At 53.1% G+C, this 15,428-nt stretch overlaps 1 long non-coding RNA gene across 2 annotated transcripts in view; it reads left to right on the top strand.

Moving 5' to 3' along the window:
- LOC107307447 overlaps positions 1–15,428 on the top strand; it is a 37,816-nt gene that overhangs the window by 5,118 nt on the left and 17,270 nt on the right. For both annotated transcript variants that reach the window (XR_004305814.1, XR_001552409.1), the window contains exons 2-3: positions 572–676; positions 3,173–3,289. This is a non-coding gene — a long non-coding RNA (uncharacterized LOC107307447). The remainder of the gene's footprint in view (positions 1–571; positions 677–3,172; positions 3,290–15,428) is intronic.

Here is a 15,428-nt window from a genome sequence, read left to right as displayed (position 1 = left end):
ATATGGCCCCATATTGACCCCATACGGCCCTATATGGCCCCATATGAACCCCATATGGCCCTATATGGCCACATATTAACCCCATATGGCCCTATATGGCCCCATATTAACCCCATATTGGCCCTATATGGCCCCATATTGACCCCATACGGCCCTATATGGCCCCATATTAACCCCATATGGCCCTATATGGCCCCATATTGACCCCATACGGCCCTATATGGCCCCATATTAACCCCATATGGCCCCATATTAACCCCATATGGCCCCATATTGACCCCATATGGCCCTATATGGCCCCATATTAGCCCCATACGGCCCCATATGGCCCCATATTGACCCCATATGGCCCTATATGGCCCCATATTAACCCCATACGGCCCTATATGGCCCCATATTGACCCCATACGGCCCTATATGGCCCCATATTGACCCCATATGGCCCTATATGGCCCCATATTAACCCCATATGGCCCCATATTAACCCCATACGGCCCTATATGGCCCCATATTAACCCCATACGGCCCTATATGGCCCCATATTGACCCCATATGACCCTATATCCCGCAGCCCTGTCCGGACGTTTACCTGTTCCCGTTGTTTTCGCCCCGTTTCTGCTCCGACCTATTGGACGAGGTTCAGCGTTATGGGATTTGGGGTCGGCAACAGCAACAGGTGGGTATGGGGGACCCTATAGATCCTAATGGGACCCTATAGATCCTAATGGGACCCTATAGAACCTATTGGGACCTNATGGGACCCTATAGATCCTAATGGGACCCTATAGAACCTAATGGGACCCTATAGAACCTAATGGGACCCTATAGATCCTAATGGGACCCTATAGACCCTAATGGGATCCTATAAAACCTAATGGGACCCTGTAGATCCTAATGGGGCCTTATAGAACCTAATGGGACCCTATAGATCCTAATGGGGCCCTATAGATCCTAATGGGGCCCTATAGATCCTAATGGGACCCTATAGAACCTAATGGGACCCTATAGATCCTAATGGGACCCTATGGGCATAATGGGACCCTATAGATCCTAATGGGACCCTATAGAACCCTATTGGACCCCATAGAACCGTATTGGACCCTATTGGACCCTATTGGACCCAATTGGACCCCATAGAACCCAATAGAACCCAAAGGGACCCCATAGAACCCTATTGGACCCCATAGAACCCAATAGAACCCTATTGGACCCCATAGAACCCTATTGGACCCCATAGAACCCAATAGAACCCAAAGGGACCCCATAGAACCCTATTGGACCCCATAGAACCCAATAGAACCCAAATGGACCCCATAGAACCCTATTGGACCCAAATGGACCCCATAGAACCCAAATGGACCCCATAGAACCCAATAGAACCCTATTGGACCCCATAGAACCCAATAGAACCCAAATGGACCCCATAGAACCCAAATGGACCCAATAGAACCCAATAGAACCCTATTGGACCCCATAGAACCCTATTGGACCCCATAGAACCCAAATGGACCCATAGAACCCAAATGGACCCCATAGAACCCTATTGGACCCAAAGGGACCCCATAGAACCCAAAGGGACCGAAAGGGACCCCATAGAACCGTATTGGACTGTATTGGACCCAAATGGACCCCATAGATCCCAAATGGACCCAAAGGGACCCCATAGAACCCTATTGGACCCCATAGAACCCAATAGAACCCAAAGGGACCCCATAGAACCCAAATGGACCCTATTGGACCCAATAGAACCCAATAGAACCCCATAGAACCCTATTGGACCCCATAGAACCCAATAGAACCCTATTGGACCCTATTGAACCCTATTGGACCCCATAGAACCCTATTGGACCCAAAGGGACCCCATAGAACCCAAATGGACCCCATAGAACCCTATTGGACCCCATAGAACCCAATAGAACCCAAAGGGACCCAATAGAACCCTATTGGACCCCATAGAACCCAAATGGACATAAAGGGACCCCATAGAACCCAAAGGGACCCCATAGAACCCAAATGGACCCTATTGGACCCAAATGGACCCAAAGGGACCCCATAGAACCCAAATGGACCCCATAGAACCCAAATGGACCCCATAGAACCCAATAGAACCCAAAGGGACCCAATAGAACCCTATTGGAACCCATAGAACCCAAAGGGACCCCATAGAACCCAAATGGACCCCATAGAACCCTATTGGACCCCATAGAACCCTATTGGACCCCAAATGGACCCCATAGAACCCTATTGGACCCCATAGAACCCAAACGGACCCCATAGAACCCAAATGGACCCCATAGAACCCAATAGAACCCCATAGAACCCTATTGGACCCCATAGAACCCTATTGGACCCCATAGAACCCAATAGAATCCAAAGGGACCTCATAGAACCCATATGGACCCCATAGAACCCTATTGGACCCTATTGGACCCAAATGGACCCCATAGAACCCTAATGGACCCCATAGAACCCAAATGGACCCTATTGGACCCAATAGAACCCAAAGGGACCCCATAGAACCCAAATGGACCCAAAGGGACCCCATAGAACCCTAATGGACCCAATAGAACCCAAATGGACCCAAAGGGACCCCATAGAACCCAAAGGGACCCAATAGAACCCAAATGGACCCTATTGGACCCTATTGGACCCAAATGGACGCCATAGAACCCTATTGGACCCCATAGAACCCTATTGGACCCTATTGGACCCTATTGGACCCCATAGAACCCAAATGGACCCCATAGAACCCCATAGAACCCTATTGGACCCCATAGAAACCAAATGGACCCCATAGAACCCTATTGGACCCCATAGAACCCAGAGGGACCCCATAGAACCCAATAGAACCCAAAGGGACCCCATAGAACCCTATTGGACCCCATAGAACCCAATAGAACCCTATTGGACCCCATAGAAACCTATTGGACCCTATTGGACCCTATTGAATCCTATTGGACCCCATAGAACCCTATTGGACCCCATATAACCCAAATGGACCCAAATGGACCCCATAGAACCCTATTGGACCCCATAGAACCCAAATGGACCCAAAGGGACCCCATAGAACCCTATTGGACCCCATAGAACCCAATAGAACCCCATAGAACCCTATTGTACCCCATAGAACCCCATTGTACCCTATAGTCCCCCATTACCCCCCTGTCCCCAGCCCGGTGCTGAGTCGGTTCCGCTGTCGCTGCTGTCGCTGGTTCCGTCGTATCTCGGGGCCCTGAGACGGTTCATGGGACCCACGGCCCTAAAACTGTACCCGGGATATAGGATGCAGGTGGGACGGCGGGAATGGGGGGGATTTGTGAATGGGGATGGGGATGGGAATGGGGGTAGTTTGTGAATGGGGATGGGGTTTGTGAATGGGGCTGGGTTTGGGAATGGGGCTGGGTTTGTGAATGGGGATGTGGTTTGTGAATGGGGCTGGGTTTGTGAATGGGGATGTGGTTTGTGAATGGGGCTGGGTTTGGGAATGGGGATGTGGTTTGTGAATGGGGCTGGGTTTGGGAATGGGGAGGTTTGTGAATGGGGCTGGGTTTGGGAATGGGGGCGTGGTTTGTGTATGGGGAGGTTTGTGAATGGGGGTTGGTTTGTGAATGGGGATGTGGTTTGTGAATGGGGCTGGGTTTGGGAATGGGGATGGGTTTGGGAATGGGGGGGTCGTTTGTGAACGGGGGTCGTTTGTGAATGGGGATGGGTTTGGGAATGGGGGCGTGGTTTAATGAATGGGGGTGTGGCTTGTGAATGGAGGGGGGCAGGTTTTGTGAATGGAGGGCGAGCTCGGGTTTGGATGGGGGCTAGTTTGGTGAATGGGGAGTTAGGTTTGGGAATGGGGCTTGGGTTGTGAATGGGGCTCAGGGTTTGGGAATGGGGTGTGTCTGGGCAGGGAGGTTTCTCGTGAATGGGGATCGTGCGCTTTGTGAATGGGATGTAGTTTGTGAAATGGGCTGGGTTTTGAGGATGGGGCAGAGGTTTGTCGAATGGAGGGGCGTCGTTTGTGAACGGGGGTCCAGCTTATCTGTGAATGGGGCTGGTTTTGGGAATGAGGGGCGATGGTTTAATGAACATGGGGGTGCTGGCTCTGTGAATGGAGGGGGGAGGTTTGGGGGGTGAATGGGGGTGGGTTTTGGGAAATGGGGCCTGGGTTTGTGAATGGGGATGTGGTTTTGTGAATGGGGATGTGTTTCGTTGAATGGCGGGGAAGTTTTGGTGAATGGGATGTAGCTTTGTAATGGAGTGCTGGGTTTTGGGAATGGGACGGCGTGTTTTGTGAACAATGGGGTCAGTTTATAAATGGGGAATGTGGTTTGGGAAAATGGGGAACGTTTGGGAATGGGGATGGGTTTTAGGTGAATGGGGTAGTTTTGAATGGGGCTGCGGTTGTGAATGGGCCTGGGTTTATGTGAATGAGGGATGTGGTTTGTAAAATGGGGGGCGTGGTTTGTGAATGGGGGTTGGTTGGGAATGGGGCTGGGTTTGTGAATGGGGCTAGGTTTGTGAAATGGGGAACGTTGTGAATGGGGGTCGTTTGTGAATGGGGCCTGGGTTTTGTCGAATGGGGATGATGGTTTGTGGATGGGGGTTGGGTTTGTGAATGGGGATTTGGTTTGTGGAATGGGGATGGTTTTGGGAATGGGTGCTGGGTTTGGAATGGGGACGGTTTGGAATAGGGGCTTGCGGTTTGTGAATGGGGAACGTTTCGCTGAATGGGGAAGGTTTGTAAATGGGGGCGTGGCCTTTGTGAATGGGGCATGTGCTTGTGAAAATGGGGCTGGGTGTTGGGAATGGGGCACTGTGGTTTTGAAATGGGGAATGGTGGTTTGTGAATGGGGCCTGGGTTTGTGACATGGGGATGTGAGTTTGTGTGAAATGGGGCTGGGTTGAGGAATGAGGAGCTGGGTTTGGGAATGGGGATGGGTTGTGAATGGGGACCGGTTTGTGAATGGGGAATGGTTTTGTGAATGGGGGCTGGGTTTGGGAATGGGGGGTCGGTTTTGTGACACGTGGGGGTCGTCTGTGAATGGGGATGGGTTTGGGAATGGGGGCGTGGTTTAAATGAATGGGGGGCTGTGGGCTTGTGAATGGAGGGGGGAAGTTTGTGAATGGGGCTGGGTTTGTGGAATGGGGATGTGGTTTGTGAACTGGGGAGGTTTGCGAATTGGGATGTGGTTTTTTTGTGGAATGGGGCATGGGGTTGGGTATGGGCGCTGGGTTTGGGACAATGGGGCTGTGTTTGGGAATGGGGGAGCTTTTGTGAATGGGGATGGGTTGGGAAATGGGGGGGGGGGGGTTTTGTGAATGGGGGATGGGTTTGGGAATGGGGAGGTTCTTGTGAATGGGGCTGGGTTTGTGACTGGGGCTGGGTTTGGGAATAGGGGCTGGGTATTGGGCAATGGGCTGCGGTTAGTAGGCGCAATGGGGGGAGTGGCTTTGTGAATGGGGGAGTTTTGTAAATGGGGACGTGTTTGTGAATGGGCTGGGTTCTATGTAAAATGGGGATGCTGGTTAATGAAATGGGTGCATGTGGTTTGTGACATGGGGGCGTGGTTTTGTGAATGGGGGCGGTGGCTTGTGTGAATGGGGGACGTGGTTGGGTGAATGGGGCAGGTTTTGTTAAATGGCGGGGCGTGGATTTGTGAATGCGGGGCTGTGGTTTGGGAATGGGGCTGGGTTTGGGAAATGGGGGCATGGGTTGATGAATGGGTTGGTTTGTGACATGGGGCTGGGGTTTGGTGAATGGGGATGTGGTTTGTGATGGGGAAGGTATTGTTGAATGGAGGGCAGTGTTTGTGAATGAGGGAGGGGGTTTGTTGAAATGGGGATGTGTTTGTGAATGGGGGTAGTTTTGAAGGGAAGGTTGTGAAATGGGATGATTTGTGAATGGGGAGGAGGTGGAGTCAATGGGAAGGGGGCGTGGTAACCTGGAAGGGGGAGGTTTGTGAATGGGGACGTTTGTGAATGGGGGCGTGGCTTGTGATGGGGAGGTTTGTGAATGGGCGGGGTCGTTTTGTGAACGGGGGTCGTTTTGTAGGAATGGGCAAATGGGGTTTGAGGAATGGGGGCGTGGTTTAATGGCATGGGGGTGTGCGCTTGTTGAATGGAGGGGGAGGTTTGGTGAATGGGGGTGGGTATTGGAATGGGAACGCTGGTTTTGGGAATGGGGGGGGTTGTGAATGGGGATGGGTTTGGTGACATTGGGGCTGGGGTTGGGAATGGGGCTATGGGTTGGGAATGGGGACTGGGTTTGTGACATGGGGGCGTGGTTTTGGGAATGGAGGATGTGGTTTTGTGAATGGGGCTGGGTTTGTGAATGGGGAGGTTTGTGAATGGGGATGTGGTTTTGTGAATGGGGCTGGGTTTTGGAAATGGGGCTGGTTGTTTGGGAATGGGGCTGGGCTTTGGGGAATGGGGGCTGGTTTGTGAATAGGGGAATGGGTTGTGAATGGGGATGGGGTTGGGAAATGGGGCTGGGTTTGGCGGAATGGGGCTGGGTTTGTGAAATGGGGGGGGGTTGTGAATGGGCTGGGTTTTGTGAATGGGGATGTGGTTTGTGAATGGGATGGGTTTTGTGGAATGGGGCTGGGTTTCGTGAATGGGGCTGGGGTTGGGAATGGGGGTAGTTTGCTGAATGGGGGCTGGGCTTTTGGGAATGGGGCCTGGTTTGTGAAATGGGGGTAGTTCCTGGTGCATGGGGGGGGGGTTGTGAATGGGGATGGGGTGGGAATCGGGAGGTTTGTGACTGGGCGTGGTTTTGTGAATGGGGCATGGGTTTGGCGAATGGGGAGGGGGGTTGTGAATGCGGGCCTGGGTTTGGGAATGGGGCTGGTTTGTGAGGGGGAGGTTTTGTATGGGACGTGGATTTGTGAACTGAGGGAGTGGTTTGGGATGGGACGTTTTGTGAATGGGGGCTTTGGTTTTGTGAATGGGGACGTTTGTGAATCGGGTGGTCCGTTTGTGAATTGGGGGTCGTGGTTATTGTGAATGGGGGAAGTTGTGAATGGGGAGGTTTGTTGAATGGGAGGTTTGTGAATGGGGAGGTTTTGTCAATGGGGGCGTGGTTTTGTGAATGGGGGTTTAGGTTTGGGAATGGGGCTTGGGTTTGTGAAAATGGGGCTAGGGGTTGTGAATTGGGGGATTGGTTTTGTGAATGCGGGGAGTATTATGTGAATGGGGCTGGGTTTGTGAAATGGGGCTGGGTTTGGGAATGGGGATCGTGGTTTTGTGAAATGGGCTGGTTTAGGAATGGGGGCTGGGTTTGGGAATGGGGCTGGGGTTGCGAAAATGGGGACTGGGTTTGGGAATGGTGGGGGGGTTTGTGAATGGGGCTGGGTTGTGAATGGGGCAATGGGTTTGGGAATAGGGGGATGTGGTTTGGGAAATGGGGCTGGGTTGGGAATGGGGAGTGGTTATGTGAATGGGGCTGGGTTTGTGAATGGGGCCTCTGGTTTTTGTGATATGGGGAAATACGGGTTTTGGGCAATGGGCGATGTGGGTTTGGGGAATAGCGGGCCTGGGTTTGGGAAATGGGGGAAGTTTGTGAATGGGGCTGGGTTTGGAATGGGGAATGGGTTTGGGAATGGGTGCTGGTTTGTGAAATGGGGGTTGGTTTGTGAAATGGGGAATCGGGGTTGGAATGGGGCTGGGTTTGGGATGGGGGATGTGTTATGTGAAATGGGGGCGTGGTTTGGATGAATAGGGGCTGGGGTTGGGCAATTGGCTGGGGCTGGGGTTTGTGAATGGGGTAGTTGTGCGAATGGGGGACTGTGGTTTGATGACATGGAGGATATGGGTTTTATCGGGAATGGGGGGCTGGAGTTTGTGACAATGGGGCTGGGTTTGTGAATGGGGCTCGGGTTTGGGAATGGGGGCGTGGTTTGTGAATAGGGGGCACGTGGTTTTGTGAAAAGGGGGTTTGTTTTGTGAATGGGAGCGTGCGATCGCGAGTGGGCCTTGGTTTTGTGAATGGGGAAAGGTTTGGTGGGAATGGGGGCCGTGGCTTGTGGAATGAGGGGTCGTTTGTAAATGGGGTGCGTGGTTTCGTGGAATGGGGAGGTTTGTAACATGGGGATGTGGTTTTGTGAAGGTTCGTTTGTGAATGGGAGCATGGATCCGGGAGTGGGCTTGGTTTTGATGGAATGGGGCGTGGCATTGGTGAATGGGGAACCGTTGCTGACATGGGGACGTTTGGTACATGGGGACGTGGCTTATTAATCGGCGGGCGTGCGTTTGAGAATGGGGGGTGTGCGTTTTGGGAATGGACAAGGGTAGTTGTGAATGGGCGCTGGGTCTTGGGAATGGGGAATGGGGGTTCGGGAATGGCGGGCCGTTTGATGAATGGGGATGTGGTTTGTGAATGGGGGCTGGGTTTGGGGAATAGGGGCTGGGTTTGTGAATGGGGCTGGGTTTGGGAATGGAGGCTGGGTTTGGGAATGGAGTGGAGTTTGTGAATGGGGCATGTAGGTTTGTGAATTGGGGGATGGGTTTGGGAATGGGGATGTGGTTTGTTGAATGGGGCTGGGGTTGGAATGGGGATGATGGTTTGTGATGGGGTTGGTCTTTGTGAAATGGGGATGTGGTTATGTGGAGAATGGGGCTGTTTGGGAATGGGATGGTTTGGGATGGGGAGTTTGTGAATGGGGATGGGTTTGGGAAATGGGGAGGTTTGTGAATGGGGAGGGGGTTTGTGAAATCAATGGGAAGGGGGCGTGGTAACTGGAAGGGGGAGGTTTTGTGAATGGGGACGTTTTTGTTGAAATGGGGGCGATGGTTTGTGAATGGGCGAGGTTTTGTGAATGGGGGGGTCGTTTGTTGACGGGGGGTCGTTTTGTGATGGGGGATGGGTTTTGGGAATGGGGGCGTGGTTTAACTGAATGGGGGTGGTGGGCTTTTGTGAATGCAGGGGGGAGGTTTGTGAATGGCGGCTTGGGTTTTGGGCATGGGGGCCGTGGTTTGTGAATGGGGAGGTTTGTGAATGGGGGCGTGGTTTGTGAATGGGGCTGGGGGTAGTTGTGAATGGGGTTGGGTTTGTGAATGGGGAGGTTTGTGAATGGGGGCGTGGTTTGTGAATGGGGCTGGGTTTGTGAATGGGGAGGTTTGTGAATGGGGATGTGGTTTGTGAATGGGGCTGGGTTTGTGAATGGGGATGTGGTTTGTGAATGGGGCTGGGTTTGTGAATGGGGATGTGGTTCGTGAATGGGGCTGGGTTTGGGAATGGGGGAGTTTGTGAATGGGGAGGTTTGTGAATGGGGCTGGGTTTGTGAATGGGGCTGGGTTTGGGAATGGGGGCGTGGTTTGTGAATGGGGATGTTTGTGAATGGGGAGGGGGTGGAGTCAATGGGAAGGGGGCGTGGTAACTGGAAGGGGGAGGTTTGTGAATGGGGACGTTTGTGAATGGGGGGCGTGGTTTGTGAATGGGGAGGTTTGTACATGGGGACGTGGTTTGTAAATGGGGATGTGGTTTGGGAATGGGGACGTTTGTGAATGGGGCTTGGTTTGTGAATGGGGAGGTTTGTGAATGGGGGCCATGGTTTGTGAATGGGGGTAGTTTGTGAATGGGGACGTTTGTGAATGGGGAGGTTTGTACATGGGGATGTGGTTTGTGAATGGGGGTCGTTTGTGAATGGGGACGTTTGTGAATGGGAGTGTGGTTTGTGAATGGGGCTTGGTTTGTGAATGAGGGCGTGGCTTGTAAATGGGGGCGTGGCTTGTGGAAGCGGGCGTTTTTTGTGAATGAGGTGGGCGTGGTTTGTGAATGGGGGCGTGGTTTGTGAATGAGGTGGGCGTGGCTTGTTGAATGGGGGCGTGGTTTGTGAATGGCGAACGTGGTTTATGAATGGGGGCGTGGCTTGTGAATGGGGGCGTGGTTTATGAATGGGAGTGTCGTTTATGAATGGAGCTGTGGTTTATGAATGGGGGCGTGGTTTGTGAACGCGGGGATGTGGCTTCTGAATGGGGGGCGTGGTTTATGAATGGGGGCGTGGTTTGTGAATGGGGTAATTTGTGAATGGGTCATTTGTGAATGGGGGCGTGGTTTGTGAATGGGAGTGTTCCTTTGTGAATGAGGGGTGGTTTGTAATGGGCGTGGCTTGTGAATGAGGTGGGCGTGGCTTTGTATATGGGGGTGGGGCTTTGTGAATGGGAGTGTCGTTTATGAATGGGGGCGTGGTTTATGAATGGAGCAGTGGTTTATGAATGGGGGTGTGGTTTGTGAGTGGGGGGCGTGGCTTGTGAATGTGGGGGCGTGGTGTGAATGGGGGCGTGGTTTATGAATGGGAGTGTTGACCACGAGAGAATGTTGTGAATGGGGAACGTTTGTGCAATGGGGATGGTTTGTAGAATGGGGCTGGGTTTGGAATGGGGAGGGTCGTTTGTGAACGGGGGTCGTTATGTGAATGAGGGATGGGTTGTGGGAATGGGGCGCGGTTTAATGAATGGGGGTGTGGCTTGCTGAATGGAGGGGGAAGTTTGTGAATGGGGCTAGGAGTTAGTGAAAGGGGAGTGTGATTTGTGAATGCGGAGGTTGTTGAAATGGATGGGTTTGTGAATGGGGCTAGGGGTTGGGTATGGGGCTGAGGCATTTGGAAGTGGGGCTGTGAGTTATTGGAGGAAGTAGGGGGAGTTTGTGAATGGGGAGGTTTTGGGAATCCGGGGTGAGCGCGGGGGTTGTAGATTGGGGATCGGGTTCTGGGAATGGGGAGGTTTGTTAATGAATGGGGGCTGATTTGGGTTTGTGGAAATGGGGCCTGGTTTGGGAATGAAGGGGGCTGGGTTCTGGGAATGGGCTTGGTTTGGGAAATCGGGGGCGTGGCTTTGGGGTGAATGGGGCAAGGTTTGTAAAAAGGTGAACGTGGTTTGTTTGTGGAATGGGGCTGGGTTGTAAATGGGGATGTGGTTAATGAATGGGGAATGTGGATTTGTTCGGAATGGGAGGAGGGCGTGGGTTTTTGTGAATGGGGGAGGAGGGGCGTGGCTTTGTGAATGGGGGAGCGTGGTTTGTGGAATGGGGAGGTTTGTAAATGGGGGGCGTGCTTTGTGATGGGGCTGTGTTGGGAAATGGGGCTGGGTTTGGGAACTGGGCTGGTTTGATAATGGGTTGGTTGGTGAAGTGGGCCTGGGCTTTGTGAATGGGGATGTTGGTTTGTGAATTGGGGAGTTTGTGAATTGGAGGCGTGGTTTTGTGATGGGGGGGGGTTTTGTGAAATGGGCGATGTGGTTGGGTGAATGGGGGTAGTTGTAATTGGGGAGGTTTGTGAATGGGGATGTTTGTGAATGGGCAGGAGGGGAGTCCAATTGGGAAAGGGGGCGTGGTAACTGGAAGGGCGAGGTTTTGTGAATGGGGACGGTTTGGTGAATGGGGGCGTGGCTTTGTGAATGGGGAGGTTTTTTGAATGGGGGGGTCGTCTTGTGAACGGGGGTCGTTTGTGAATGGGAAGGGTTTGGGAATGGGGGCGTGGTTTAATGAATGGGGGGTGGCTGTGAGTGAAATGGGAGGGGGGAGGTAGTAGTATGAAAACTGGGTCTTGGAAAAATGGGGCGCTCCGGCAGGTTTGGGAATGGGGGGGGTTTTTGAATGCGGGATCGGGCTTGTGAGATGGGCGAGCATGAGGGGCGTGGGAATGGGGCTGGAGCACGGGTTCGGAAGGGCTGGGTTTGCTGAATGGGGCGTGTTTGGGAATGGGGATGTGGTTGGAAATGGGGCTGGGTTTGTGAATGGGGAGGTTTGTGAATTGGGGAATGGTGGTTTGGTGAATGGGGTGGGTTTTGTGGAATGGGGTGGGGTTGGGAATGGGCTGGGGTTTGGGAATGGGGGCTGGTTTGTGAATGGGATGGGTTTTTGTGAATGGGATGGGGGGTGGAATGGGGCTGGGTTTGGGGAAGGGGGCTGGGTTTGTGATGGGGGGGGGTTGTGGAAATGGGGCTGGGTTTTGGTGAATGGGGGATGTGGTTTGTGATGGGATGGGTTTGTGAATGGGCTGGGTTTGTGAATGGGGCCTGGGGTTGGGAAGGGGGAGTGGACTTGTGAGTTGTTTATCGATGATGAGACTTGGGTATGTGGGACGGGTGTCGGCTTGTTGCTGGTTTGGAAATGGGGGCTGGGTTTGTGATGGGGTAGTTTGTGAATGGGGGGGGTTGTGACAATGGGGATGGGGTTGGGATGGGCGAGGTTTGTGAATGGGGGCGTGGTTTGTGAATGGGGCTGGGTTTGGAATGGGGAGGGGGGTTTGTGAATGGGCTGGGTTTGGGAATGGGGCGGGTTTGTGAATGGGGAGGTTTTGTAAATGGGGACGTGGTTTGTGAATCGGGGATGTGGTTTGGGAATGGGGACCGTGTTGTGAAATGGGCTTGGTTTTGTGGAATGGGGACGTTTGTGAATGGGGGGTCGTTTGTGAATGGGAGGTCGTGGTTTGTGAAATGGGGGAGTTTGTGAATGGGGAAGGTTTGTGAAATGGGGAGGTTGTGAATGGGGAGGTTTTGTAAAATGGGGGTCGTGTTTGTGAATGGGGGTTGGTTTGGGCAATGGGGCGGGTTTGTGAATGGGGGGCTGGGTTTGTGAATGGGGTTGTTTGTGAATGGGGAGGTTTGTGGAATGGGGCTGGGGTTTGGTGAATGGGGCTGGTTTTGGGAATGGGGATTGTGGTTTGTGAATGGGCTGCTGGGTTTAGGAAATGGCTGGGTTTGGGAATGGGCTGGGGTTGGGAATGGGGCTGGGTTTGGGAAATTGTGGGGGGTTGTGAATAGGGGCTGGGTTTGTGAATGGGCTGGGTTTGGGAATGGGGATGTGGTTTGGGAATGGGGCCTGGGTTGGGAATGGGGGATATGTTGGTTTTGTGAATGGGGCTGGGTTTGTGAATGGGGCTGGGTTTGTGAATGGGGATGGGTTTGGGAATTTGGGATGGTGGGTTTGGGAATGGGGGCTGGGTTTGGGAATGGGGAGTTTTGAATGGGGCTGGGTTTTGGGACATGGGGGATGGGTTTTAGGGAAATGGGGCTGGGTTTTGTGAACTGGGGGTTGGTTTGTGAATGGGGATGGGGTTGGGAATGGGGCTGGGTTTGAATGGGGATGTGGTTTGTGAATGGGGGCGTGGTTTGTGAATGGGGCTTGGGGGTGGGAATGGGGCCTGGGTTTTGTGAAAGGGGGTAGTTGTGAATGGGATGTGGTTTGTGAATGGGGATGGTTTGGGAATGGGGCCTGGGTTTGTGAATTGGGGCTGGGTTTGTGAAGGGCTGGGTTTGGAATGGGGGGGCGTGGTTGTGAATTAAGGAGGGCGTGGTTTGTGAAAGGGTTGTTTGTGAATGGGAGCGTGGATCGGAGTGGGCTTGGTTTGTGAATGGGGAGGTTTGTGAATGGGGCGTGGCTTGTGAATGGGGGTCGTTTGTAAATGGGGTCGTGGTTTGTGAATGGGGAGGTTTGTACATGGGGATGTGGTTTGTGAAAAAGGGCTTGTTTGCTGAATTGGGAGCCCTGGAATCGGAGTGGGCTTGGGTTTTGTGACAGGGGCGTGGCTGTGAATGGGCGACGTTTGTGAATGGGGACGTTGTAACATGGGGATGTGGCTATGAATGGGGCGTGGTTTGGAGAATGGGGGTGTGGTTTCGGGAATGGGGGTACGTTGTGAATGGGCGGGTTTTGGAAGGGATGGGTTGGGATGGGGCGTTGTGAATGGGGATGTGGTTTGGAATGGTGGCTGGGTTTGGGAATGTGGGCTGGGTTTGTGAATGGGGCTGGTTGGGAATGGGCTGGGTTTGGGAATGGGGGAGTTCTGTGAATGGGGAAAGGTTTGTGAATGGGTGGGTTGTGGGAATGGGGCATGGTGGTTTGTGAATGGGGCTGGGGTTGGGAATGGGGATTGTGGTTTGTGAATGGGGGTTTGGTTTCGTGAAGGGGATGTGGTTTTGTGAATGGGGCTGGGTTGGGAATGGGGATGGGTTTGGGAATGGGGAGTTTTGTGAATGGGATGGGTTTTGGGAATGGGAGGTTTGTGAAATGGGGAGGGGGTGGAATCAATTGGGAAGGGGGCGTGGTAAACTGAAGGGGAGGGTTTGTGAATGGGACGTTGTGGATGGGGCGTGGTTTGTGAATGGGGAAGGTTTGTGAATGGGGGGGTCGTTCTGTGAACGGGGTCCGTTTGTGAATGGGGATGGGTTTGGAAATGGGGGGGCGTGGTTTAATGAATGGGGGTGTGGGCTTGTGAATGCAGGGGGGAGGTTTGTTGAATGGGGCTGGGTTTTGGGAAGTGGGGGGTGGTTTGTGAATGGGGAGCGTTGGTGATATGGGGGCGTGGTTTGTGAATGGGGGCTGGGGGTAGTTTGGTGAAGGGGTTGGGTTTGTGAATGGGGAGGTTGGTGAATGGGGGCGTGTTTTGGTGAACATGGGGGCATGGGTTATGTAAATGGGGAGGTTTGTGAATGTGGATGTGGTTTGGTGAATGGGGCTGGGTTTTGTGAATGGGGATGTGGTTGGTGAATGGGGCTGGGTTTGGAATGGGATGTGGTTTCGTGCATGGGGCTGGGTTTGGGGAATGGGGGAGTTTGTGAAGGGAGGTTTGTGAATGGGTGCTGGGTTTTGTGAAATGGGGCTCGGGTTTGGAATGGGGGCGTGGTTTGTGAATGGGAGTTCTGGTGAATGGGGAGGGGGTGCGGAGTCAATGGGAAGGGCGGCGTGGTAACTGGAGGGGGAGGTTTTGATGGGGACGTTTTGTGAAATGGGGGGCGTGGTTTGTGAATGGGGGTTGTACATGGGCGACGTGGTTTGTAAATGGGATGTGCGTTTGGAAATGGACGTTTTGTGAATTGGGGGCGTTGGTTTGTGAATGAGAGAGGTTGTGAATTGGGGGCCATGGTTTGCTGAATGGGGTCAGTTTGTGAATGGGGACGTTTGTGAATGGGGAGGGTTTGTACACTGGGGCTATGTGGTTTTGTGCCAATCGGGGGCGTTTGGTGAAATGGGGACGTTTGTTGAATGGGAGTGTGGTTGTGAATGGGGCCTTGTTTGTGAAATGAAGGGCGTGGGCTTGTCAAATGGGGGCGCTGGCTTGTGAAGCGGTGCGTTTTTTGTGAATGAGTGGGCCGTGGTTTGTGAATGGGGGCGTGTTATGTGAAATGACGGTGGGCGTGGCTTTGTTGAATGGGGGCGTGGTTTAGTGAATGGCGAACGTGGTTTATGAAATGGGGGCGTGGCCTTGTCGGAATGGCGGGCGTGGTTTATTGAATGGGCGCAGTGTCGTTTATGAATGGAGCTTGGTTTATGAATGGGGGCGTGGTTTTGTGAGAACGCGGGGATGTGGCTTCTGATGGGGGGCGTGGTTTATGATGGGGGCGTTGGTTTTGAACATGGGGTAATTTGCTGCAATGGGTCATTTGTGAATGGGGCGCCTCGTGGTTTGTCGAATGGGGAGTGTTCCTTTGTGAATGAGGGG

Source organism: Coturnix japonica, unplaced genomic scaffold (genome assembly GCF_001577835.2).
Source record: "Coturnix japonica isolate 7356 unplaced genomic scaffold, Coturnix japonica 2.1 chrUnrandom603, whole genome shotgun sequence".
Taxonomy (NCBI): Eukaryota; Metazoa; Chordata; class Aves; order Galliformes; family Phasianidae; genus Coturnix; species Coturnix japonica.
Note: the sequence above shows the minus strand (reverse complement) of the source record. Positions and strands in the feature narration are given on the sequence as shown.